Source organism: Petaurus breviceps, unplaced genomic scaffold, assembly GCF_028583685.1.
Source record: "Petaurus breviceps papuanus isolate PSGF00001 unplaced genomic scaffold, PetGlider_PUasm1.0 90639, whole genome shotgun sequence".
Classification (NCBI taxonomy): Eukaryota; Metazoa; Chordata; class Mammalia; order Diprotodontia; family Petauridae; genus Petaurus; species Petaurus breviceps.
In genome coordinates, this window is record NW_027187296.1 from 4,580,815 (window position 1) to 4,592,120 (window position 11,306).

The following is an 11,306-nucleotide window of genomic DNA, read 5'->3' on the forward strand; positions in this document are numbered from 1 at the left end:
GTAGCTAAATGATGAAAAATATTTTGATTGGATGGGAGTCAGGGAAATAAACTAGCAACAACCTCTTCTTCCACCTTATTGCTCTAGAAAGCCCATTAGTAGTGTCTATTTCCATGACTAAAGAACAGTCCAGACTTTCTTGAAGGACAGCCATTATTGCAAATATAACAAATTTCCTCGTGCCCACCTGCACCTTGCAAGGCTTGTTAGCTAGATAAAAGATCTCCTTTAATTATACACAGTCAGTAAGATATGTAGAGGTAATATATTCTTTGAATTTAGGTGATTTATGTGACAACTTAGCTCAGTGAAGAAAGCTGAACTTCTGAACTTAACTCAGAGGCAAAAAAAGAAGAAAAAAAACATAGCTTAGACAATTTTCCAGCACATTGGGAGCGATGCAGAATAGAAATCAATTATAAAATGGAATCAGCATCAATTTGATTTTCTCATTTTTATCAATGAAATCAGAGATACAGTGCCTCTTTCCTGTATAATTATGACACCATGTCAAGTCAATAAGTATATATTAAGCATTTACTATGTATTAGGCACTGAATGGAGGGCTAAAAATACAAATCAAAAGGAAGACTTTTCCTGCCCTAAAAGAGCTAATATTCTAATGTACGGAAATGGAGTATAAGAGAAAGATGAAAAATGGGGGAGGCACAGGCAATCAGATTGCCCTGGAAGAAAAATAAGTTTGGAGTATCAGGAGTAGAGCCTAGAGATGAAGAAGAGAATGTGGGCACTTCGTTTAAAATTGAAGTGCTGGCAAGAAGTGACCAGTCGGTCTCGGTCTCCGCTCTCGGTCTCCGCTCTCGGTCTCCGCTCTCGGTCTCCGCTCTCTGCTCTCCGCTCTCGCTCCTGCGTCCTGGCTCAGCGCTCCGAGGCCTCCCTCCAAAAAACAAACAAACAAAAAATTACCCTTCCAAGTGAAAGCAGCAGAACGGAAGTGGAGGCTCGGAGAGACCCCTACCGCCTGATCGGGGGCTTGGCTTGAGCGCTCCCGCACCGAGAGAGGCGACCTTTGCCCCGCTCCGCCCACCCGGCCTCGTGTAGCTTCCGTCCGTCCGCGCTTGGGTACCGCGTGTCTGCCCCCCACCCCCGCCCCCACGTGTCGCCGCTCCTCTACGGTCTGTCCATGCCCGGCCGCGACGTGTGCGTACCCCGCGTGTTCCTCCTCCGTTCCGGCCAGGCGCCTAGCCGGCCCCAGCCCCGCCCCCGCTTTCCTCCTCAGTCCATGGCCCCCACGTGTCCTTGAGCTGTGTGCCGGCCCCTTCCCTCCGCTCCTTGCCCATCTCCGCAGGCCGTCGCTCTCTCCCACGTGGCTTGTCCCCCGTGTGTAGCCGTCTCGATTTCTGCTCCCAGCTCGGCCTCCTCTCCCCTCTCGTGGGGAAAGCGACAGTTGCCACTGCCCGCCTGCGGGGCGTCCTCGGGCTGCGGGGTGCCCCCCTAGCCGGGCCAGCTCGTCTTTGCAGAGAAGGGCCTCCTCCGAAGGAGAGGGCGCGGGCTATGCTGCGCCGCCTACTCCAGCCCCATCTTGGGCTCGTCTGGGCGGCCGTGACCTTCGGGACATGCGACTGTGACCCCCGGGACGACGTCTCCGCCGCCCTGCATGCTCGGCCCAGACTTTGTCCTGCTCCTCATCTGCAGCTGAATTTTGGCCTCCGCCAAATTTTAAAAGTCTTGTCTTTTTTTCTCCTTGCCTGGCTCCCAGGAAAAGTTCCTCCTGGCTGGGCTCGGGGTGTTGGGAGGTGAGGAGATGAACGCTGCTGCTAGCAGTTACCCCATGGCCTCCCTGTACATGGGGGACCTGCACTCAGATGTCACCGAAGCCATGCTGTAGGAGAAGTTCAGCCTGGCCGGACCCGTGCTCTCCATATGGGTCTGCAGGGACATGATCACCAGGCACTCCCTGGGCTATGCCTACATCAACTTCCAGCAGCCGGTGGATGCTGAACATGCCCTGGATACTATGAACTTTGATGTAATTAAAGGCAAAACCATCCATATCATGTGGTCTCAGCGGGATCCCACATTGAGGAAATTAGGAGTTGGGAATGTTTTCATTAAAAACCTGGATAAATCTATAGACAACAAGGCACTTTATGATACCTTTTCAGCATTTGGAAACATATTGTCCTGCAAGGTGGTGTGTGATGAGAATGGTTTTAAAGGCTATGCATTTGTGCACTTTGAGATCCAGGATGCTGCAGATAGGGCCATCGAGAAGATGAACAGCATGCTTCTCAACAACCGCAAAGTGTTTGTTGGTAGATTCAAGTCAAGGAAAGAACGGGAAGCAGAACTGGGTGCCAAAGCTAAGGAATTCACCAACGTTTATATAAAAAAACTTTGGAGATGACATGGACAACGAAAGACTGAAGGAACTTTTCAGCAAATATGGTAAAACTCTTGAGTGTCAAAGTGATGACTGACTAATGGAAAATACAAAGGCTTTGGTTTTGTGAGTTTTGAGAAACATGAGGATGCCAATAAGGTAGTTGAAGAAATGAATGGAAAAGACATCAATGGGAAAATGGTATTTGTAGGCCAGGCACAAAAAAAAGTTGAACACCAGGCTGAATTAAAACAGAAATTTGAACAGGTAAAACAGGAGAGAATTAGCCACTACCAGGGCATGAATCTTTATATTAAGAACCTGGATGACACCATTGACGATGAAAAATTAAGGAAGGAATTTTCTCCTTTTGGATCAATTACCAGTGCCAAGGTGATGCTCGAGGATGGGTGGAGTAAAGGGTTTGGCTTTGTCTGCTTCTTTTCACCAAATGAGGCCACCAAAGCAGTGACAGAAATGAATGGACACATCTTGGGCTCCAAACCCTTGTACATTGCCCTTGCACAAAGGAAAGAAGAGAGAAAAGCCCATCTGACCAATCAGTATATGCAGCATATTGCAGGAATGAGAGCCCTCCCTACCAAGACAATCATTAACCAGTTTCAGCCAACTCCTGGGGGCTACTTCATGCCAGCAATGCCCCAGGCTCAGAATAGACCTCCTTATTAAGCTCCCAATCAGATAGCCCAGATGAGACCTAATCCACAATGGCAGCAAGGTGGAAGACCTCAAGGCTTCCAAGGAGTGCCAAATACCATTCTCCAGTCTGGGCCACGCCCAGCTCTCTGCCACCTAACTCCTGCCAGTAATGCCCAGGCTTCTCGAGGCCTCCCTACTACACCTCAGTGAGTGGGGGTGCCCACTGCTGTGCAAAATTTATCTCCTAGACCTTCTGTAGTTAGCCCTGCACCTAGAGCTATTCCTCCTTACAAATATGCTGCAAATGTCCGAAGCCCCCATCCAGCTATCCAGCCTTTGCAGACACCTCAGCCAGCAGTCCATGTGCAAGGCCAGGAGCCCCTGACAGCTTCCATGCTGGCCACTGCTCCTCCCCAGGAACAGAAGCAGATGCTGGGAGAGCGTTTGTTATCATTGATTCAAACCATGCACAATAATTATCAGGGAAGATTACAGGTATGCTGCTAGAGATAGATAATTCAGAACTGCTGCACATGCTGGAGTCTCCAGAATCCCTTCGGTCAAAGGTGGAAGAAGCAGTTGCAGTATTACAAGCCCATCATGCCAAGAAGGAAGCTGCTCAGAAGGTGGCCATGGTTGCTGCTACCTCTTAGACCAGAAAAACTGGATACTCTTAAGTTAAGTAGTCCCTTCATTAGATGTTCATTCACTCAGCATGTGGAGACCTCTTCACGATACTGCAAACTGAACAATAGGTGGCAGAAGAAGCTGCTGCCATTCTGGAGGTTTTTTCTTTGGGAAAAATCAGTTTGAAAGGTCAGTTCTTAAAAACCTAAGGTGTTTTTTCAGTGGTCAAAATTTGCAGGTTTCTTGTGTGTTGCCTGGACCCTGTTATCCTTTAATTTTATTTTATTTTATTTTTCTCTTAAAAAAAAGCTTTTCTCACTATTTTTGTTTTGGTTTTATCAGGAATTGGTTTTATTTGAAGTATCCAATTTACAGCGTCTGGAAAAGTGTTTCTCAATAAAGAAGTAAAACCTTCCAAAAAAAAAAAAAGTGACCAGTCAAAGGAAGGAGACACATGGGAGTAGAGATCTTCCTAGGTGGGAAGTATCCTGTGATGCAATGATGACCATGTGACTTTAGATAAATTATAACCTTGGTCTGCATGCTTGCTGAATTGTGACATAAAGCTATAATGCAAATCTACTTTATAAGAAAAGAAACTTCATTCGAAAGTTGTTTTGTTTTGTTTTCCATTCAAATAGAACCAATTCTCACTCATTAGGGGCTGATTATCCAGTTTTGTAGATTATTCAGTTTTGTGTTTTATTTATTTTCTATTCCTCCTTCTGCTACATGTAAGTCTAGTAAGGAATTTCTTTGGTTTCTCATGAGTCTTTAACAGCCAGAGTTAGTCTATCTAACTGGGGAGAACATGAGTAGATACATAGTGCCACAGAAATATTTATGAGGCAGGAATTTGCAATGAAAACTCAGAATGCCAGGAAAACATAATAAGAAATGGTGGGGAAGGGGACAGCAAGGTACACCATATCCTGCCCGGTGTCTGGAGCAGTCTGAGATTTCCACTCCTTTCTTGCAAGAGAAATACAATAGCTTCAGATGTTCAGCACTGCTACTGATACATGACAGCATGGGATATGGTCTGTTCTCTTCAGGTCCCTGAAGAATTCAGCCTTCACACAATGGGATAAGGAAGGCAGATTCCTGATCTCTTAAGAGATAAATAGCATTATGACCCAGGAATCAAAATGCAAAAACTTTTATGGTTTTATAAATAGGCAATTTATTAACCCAGCATGGCCTGCTTCCTTCAAGTTGAGACACAGACTATTTTGGACTCAAAACTTCACATCTGAAAATTTGGGAAGGGTTTATCTTGAGCTATAGCTGTTAAGAGTGTTGGATATTTATGGATTTTTCCTCATTTTTGTCTTGCTTTTCTATTGTAAGTAAATTATGTGTGTTTCACTACTACCATGTGATGTTCTGATAGCAAACTGGCTTGGTCTTTTGTGGATATCAGAAAAACTTGAGATTGAAAAGACTGATCTGCAGGCTTGGGAGTAACTAGGGAACACCAGGATCATCCTGTTCTTTGGTTAATTGATTTTCTGTACTTCTTCCAAATGATGGAAAACAGGAAGGAATAAAATATAAAGTATTAAATGTGCTCCTTGTTAATTCCTCTGTTAAAATGCTTGGTTCATCAATAATAAATACAGTTTGGAGCTAAAATGAAGATTTGGGAGAATCCTCATATTTTGTTTGCCCCTCTTCACCAAAACAAGATGTGACAGAGGAATTTTGCTGGTTTAGTCATATATTGCAATGGGAAGCAGAAGACCAGTGACCTTTTAGCAAATCATTTAGATCATCTGAGAGTTGGTTCTGTCAACTGACAAAAGAAGGGTTGGACCAGAGATGATCTTCAAGGTTCCTTCCAGCTCCAAAATTCTGTGATTCTCCCTAGTATTATAATCGAATTCCTTTGCATGATTTTTTTTAGGTTTTGCTCCTTTTTCAGCAAGGGGGGAAATTTATATAGCATGGCACAAGAATTTACTAAGTTAGCTGTGAGATGCCTTCCATAGGCATTCCAGGATAATAATTATGAAAATATTACATTTGGCATACAGATTTTGGTGTATGAATTTTCTTTAAATTCCGTGATATGCATTTTCTTTTACCATTTATAAGAGCCTTGCTATTTAATTTAAAGTTTGTCCATGTAATATTATATTTCACTTTTATAAATAAAACATTGACTGTGAAATAAACATATATTAGAGAACATAAATTTTTATAGGTAATGAATGAATTATTTATTTTTATAATTTCAAATATTTAAAAAGGAATTCAAACTATTCCTATCATACAAGAGTGTCATTACTCCTTCATCAGACTTCAAACTTCATGAGATCATAGGTTCTTATATTTACGATTGAAAAGGAACTTGGAGGCCATTAAGTCAAAGTCCCTCTTTTTAAATTATCTTTAATTTTTTGCTTTTTTGGAGGTGTAAAGGAGGGCAATTGGGGTTAAAGGTCATACAGCTAGTACATATTGATTTTCTGAAGGCGGATTTGAACTGAGGTCCTCCTGACTCCAGGGCCAGTGATCTATTCACTGCACCACTTAGCCACCCCAAAAGCCCCTCTTTTTAAAATTTAATTTTATTATTTCTTTATTTAATAAGCATTTATTTTCTCTTCTAGTTCCCTTCTCTTCACAAATGAACAAAAGAAACATGTATATACTAACAAATATGTTTGTCAAGTGAAGTAAATTCCCTCATTGATCAATTTCAAAAAATGTATATCATTCTACATTTTGTGCTCTCTTAAAACTTTGTCAAGAAATAGGTAGCATGTTGCATCTTTAGTGTTCTGGAACAGTATTTTATTATTGCAGTTAACAGAGTTTTATAGTTTTTCAAAATCATTTTTGTTTATAACATTGCTTTTGCATTCTTCTGATTTTGCTCTATTCACTTTGCCTCAGTTCATAGAAGTCTCCCTAGGTTCCTCAAAAACTGTCCATTTCATAATTTCTTATCACTCAATGAAATTCTATTACATGCATATAATATAATTTGTTTAGCCATTCCCCAATAGGTGTATACCCATTTAATTTTTAATTTATTTATGATAAAGGGTGCTATAAAAATTCCTTTTTTTAATACATGGGCCATTTTCCTCATTCTTTTATGTCTTTGTCTAATAGTTGTATCACTAAGACAAAAGACACGTAGACTTTAGAGATCTTTTGAGAATTCCTCATTTTATATATGAGTAATCTGAGGCCAAGAGAAGTTATTGCTTGCCCAAAGTCATCAATGCAATATGTATTTGAGTCAAGATGTAAATATTCCTGACTCCAGGTCCACCACCCTTTCTGCTCCATCACACTATTTTTCCTGTAGTCTACCCATGCTGGTTATTCCCATTCCTACTTCTGAGCCTTTGATCATACCATTTGTCCTCTCTAGAATCTTTCCCCCCTCCCTAGCACCATCATTTTCACTTTCTGTCTAAATTCTATCAATGTTTTAAGTATCAACTATCTCAATTCCATCTTCCCTAATCAATCTGTCCTTGATATGATCTTACCTTCCTTTCACTCATATACTATTTGATGTTTATAACTTTTTTTCTTAATTCTGAATCATAAGATTACAGGATCAAAGAGTTAAAGCTGTGAGGTACCTCAGAGGCCAGCTATTCTAAAGCCTTCAGATTACCTAACTTTGGCCCAACAATGTTAAACAATTTGCCCAAGAGAATAATTTATTGCCTCATATTTTATTTAATCATTGGGTGTCTAAATTTCCTGTCTCTCCACGTGTGTCAGGAGCTTACTAAGGACTGTTTTATTTTTCTTTTATCCACCAGCACAGAGAGATTCCAAAAGTCAATGCTGAAGAATATATTTTTATCCTTTCTGTAATCCTTCTTCTTTCTCTTCATTATTTCTGTTCAGACAAATATAAGAGATAGGGCAGATTTACTCCTGGTTGCTGTGGTCCTCAGCAATTAATCCTGTAGAAGAAACCCTGAGAGGGCATTTGGAAGGAGGAATACAATTCCAACTTTCTACCACCTACTTTTGAATACCCTTTTCTATTATTTATTTATTTTTTAAGCAATTGGGGTTAAGTAACTTGCTCAAGGTTACACGTCCAGTTATTATTTCTGGGTGTGGTGCTGAGTATCTGAGCCCGGATTTGATCCAGGTCATCCCGACACTGGAGCCGGTGCTCTTACTCGCTGAGCCACCTGGCCGCCCCTAAGCAATTGGGGTTAAGTAACTTGCTCAAGGTTACACGGCCAGGTGTTTCTGGGTGGGTGCTAAGTGTCTGAGCCCGGGATTCGATCTCCAGGTCTTCTAAACACTGGAGCCGGTGCTCTTACTCGCTGTGCTACCTGGCCGCCCCCCTTTTCTATTATTTAGAGAACAAAATGTGACTGTAATCATAGATAACTTTTCAAGTTCATTGTATACATATGACCAATGTGTATTTAAATGTACAATGTGATTTAATTAACCAAAATGCTTTGAAAATGAAGGATTCTGATGAATTGAATATTAACTGGGGCAAAGGAAGGAGTAAAAAAAACCAGTGAATCAATGCTTTAGCTCTTTGGGGTAAGAATTTTGTTCTAAAGTGGGGAGGCAGAGCCAACATCACATATAAACCACCCTGTTACATTGATCCTCCACCCCAATTCCCCCCCCCCCCAGGATATCTCAATAGATCTAGAAAGTAAATGCAATAGAAAACATACTATTTGGAAACTCCAAGGGGAAAAAAAAATCACATTTAGTCATTTTTCAAACCTAGCTTGGTGTAGGAAGACAAACAGAAAGATCTGTAGATTCTAGAGATGGGGCTTTAGCTAGAAGGAATTCCAGCACAGGGCATTGCAGAGCAGGTGCAACAGGTCAAGAAAATGTTGAAAATCTAGGAAAGAGCATCCAGTCTTGTGCAAGGCATAGGATTAGACACAACCTAGTAGTTCTATGGCTTATTAGTCATTTCTGAGTCACAAACTTAGGGGCTAACTGTAGAGGGGGCCTGTACCTATGGTTGGAGTTCCAGGGTGAGAAGCAGTCATGGGCCTTATATAGTGTACTGCACAAGGAACATGTTCAGAAGCAAGAATTTTAAAGTAAGAATATTTGATTATGACTCCAGGAATAGAGCAAGGTCCTCATTCTTGCTTCCAGCACAGTATGAACCATGAAGTGAAGTAACCAGGGCAGGAGTCCTATACCAAAGGTGAACCTATAGTTCTGTTATTCGGAACCAACAGGGCTTTTGAGCTGGTGTACAGTAATTGAGTTTAGTAACAATGTACTGAGATTCCAACCAAGTTCAACACTATAGATGTATCACTCAGAACCAAACCCAGGTCAAGAACTTGCAGATTGCTGATCAGGGGAACCACAATCAGATTTTTTTTCCAGGGTCATCACTTTGAGATCACTGAAAATTTTTAGGTCCCTACTCAGAGCTAATCCTGCAATCTCACAGTGACGAAGATCCAATACATCAAGAAAACAGCAACAAAAGCAGCCTAGAGGGGTGGCTAGGTGGCAAAGGGAATAGAGCACCAGTCAGGAGGAACTGAGTTCAAATCAAACCTCAGATACTTAACTCACACCCCAAAAAAACTAGCCCTGTGACCTTGGGCAAGTCACTTAACCCCAATTGCCCTATCTTACCCCCTCCAAAAAAAAGCACAAAAACAAGAGCAACCCAGACTGTCCCTCCAGAAAGGTAAAATCCCTGGCTATAACATCAAGTCCAAAATCAGGAAGTAGGTTCAAGCAACGAACAAATCTACAAAGCATCTCACCGTAAAAAAGGTATTATGGTTATAGGACATAAACCCCAAAGAAGAAAATGACTCCAAAATATCTACAAGCAAACCCTCAAGACAAAATTATAGTTTAGACATAAGTTCAATTAGAATTCTTACAAGAGTTTAAAGAAAATTGTTTAAATATTTTTACAAATGAAAAGAAACCACCAGAGGAAAAATTCAAAAAGAAATGTGAGCTATGAAAGAAGGAATTTAAAAGAGAATGAACAACTTGGCACAAGAGGTAAAAATCTTATCCAAGAAACAAACTTCATGAGAATTAGCATAGATCAAATAAAATTTAATGGCTTCATGAGACAAGCTTTAAAACAAAGTTAAAAGAATGAGAAAAAATAGAAAAAAACATAAAGTATGTCATAGCAAAACCAACTAACCTAGAAAGCATTGAAGGCAGATAATTTAAGAGTCATTCAATTAATTTAACAAAATGAGAGTTTTGCAAAATATTTACCACAATGTCTAGTGCAAATTAGGTGCTTGATAAATGCTTATTCCATTTACTAACTGAAAGTTATGATAGAAAGGGCCCAGCTATAATATTTCTAGAAAGCACAAAATGAAATTGCATAGATCTCTTAGAATCAGAAAAAAGAAGCCTAAAAATATGGAAACTCCCAAGAACATTAGAGCCAAAATCTAGAGACTCTAGGTTAAAGAAAAGTACTTCAATTAGTGAGAAACAATTCAAGTAGCAAGGAATCATGGTCAGGATCACATACAAATTATAAACTACCACTAGAAAGGTAGTTTGAAATGTGATATTCCAGAGGCAAAGGTTATAGACTTTCAGCCAAGAATAATTTGACCAGAAATAACTGTATAATCCTGGGGTGGAAAGGGAAGGACCTTTAATGAAAAAGAGGACTTTGGAGCATTTTTGATGATTGGACCAAAGCTGTGTAGAAACAGAGAAGATAAATATTAGTTGAGAAACATAAAAAGGAAATATGAACCAACAATAATAAAGGAATAAACAAGGATATTATGTTTACATTATAATATGGGGAGATGATCCACATGACTCTCAGAAGCCTATCATCATCAGATGTCATAGAGATGTCACAGATGCTATCAGATGTCAGAGAGTTCACATGGATCTAATCAGATTGAGGGCCTGGGAGTGGCTGCTATATCTTGAGGTAGCTAAGTGATGTAGTGGATAGAACACCCACTGGACTTGGAGTCAGGAAGACCTGAGTTTGAATACATTCTTGAATACTTATAAACTGTGTGATCCTAGATCATTTAACCTCTGTTTGCCTCAGTTTCCTCATCTATAAAATGGAGATAATAAGAGCACCTACCTCACAGTGTAGTTCTCAGGATCAAATAAGATGTAAGTTGGAAAGGTCTTAGTACAGCCCTGGTGCATAGGAAATGCTATATAAATGTTTATATATAAATATATATTATACATAAATATACATAAATTATCTATTTTTTTATTTTTAAGTAAGAATGAAAAGAGAGGGTGTGGAAACATGCTTGTGAGAAATTGTCTCACAATTGGAGTATAAGAGGAGAAATTTACACAAACAAATTGTTAATGGTAGGGAGAGCAGACGATAATTCTTCCTGAAAATCTGTTGTCACCTGAACTGATCAAAGGTTGAAAAAAATACACAAACACAATTGAATACAGAAATATATTTCATACAGTAGGGAAATAGGAAGCAAATAAGATAAAGGAGAAGGGATCATCAGGGGAAGGGTCTGCAAAATAAGTTCTAATGATGCAAAAAAAAGTGTTTAGAGTGGCTAATTTAATTGTGGCAAAGAACTGAAAATTGTGAGAGTTCCCATCAATAGGGAATAGTCAAAGCAGTAGATAGATAGATAGATAGATAGATAGATAGATAGATAGATAGATAGATAGATAGATAGATAGA

The 11,306-nt window shown here is 40.2% G+C and overlaps 1 protein-coding gene and 1 pseudogene across 1 annotated transcript in view; both read left to right on the forward strand.

The window, feature by feature from the left end:
* Positions 1-11,306, forward strand: part of TRPC4 (transient receptor potential cation channel subfamily C member 4) — a 282,270-nt gene that overhangs the window by 110,876 nt on the left and 160,088 nt on the right. The gene's annotated exons all lie outside the window — the stretch shown is intronic.
* Positions 1,766-4,060, forward strand: LOC138143423 (polyadenylate-binding protein 4 pseudogene; annotated as a pseudogene).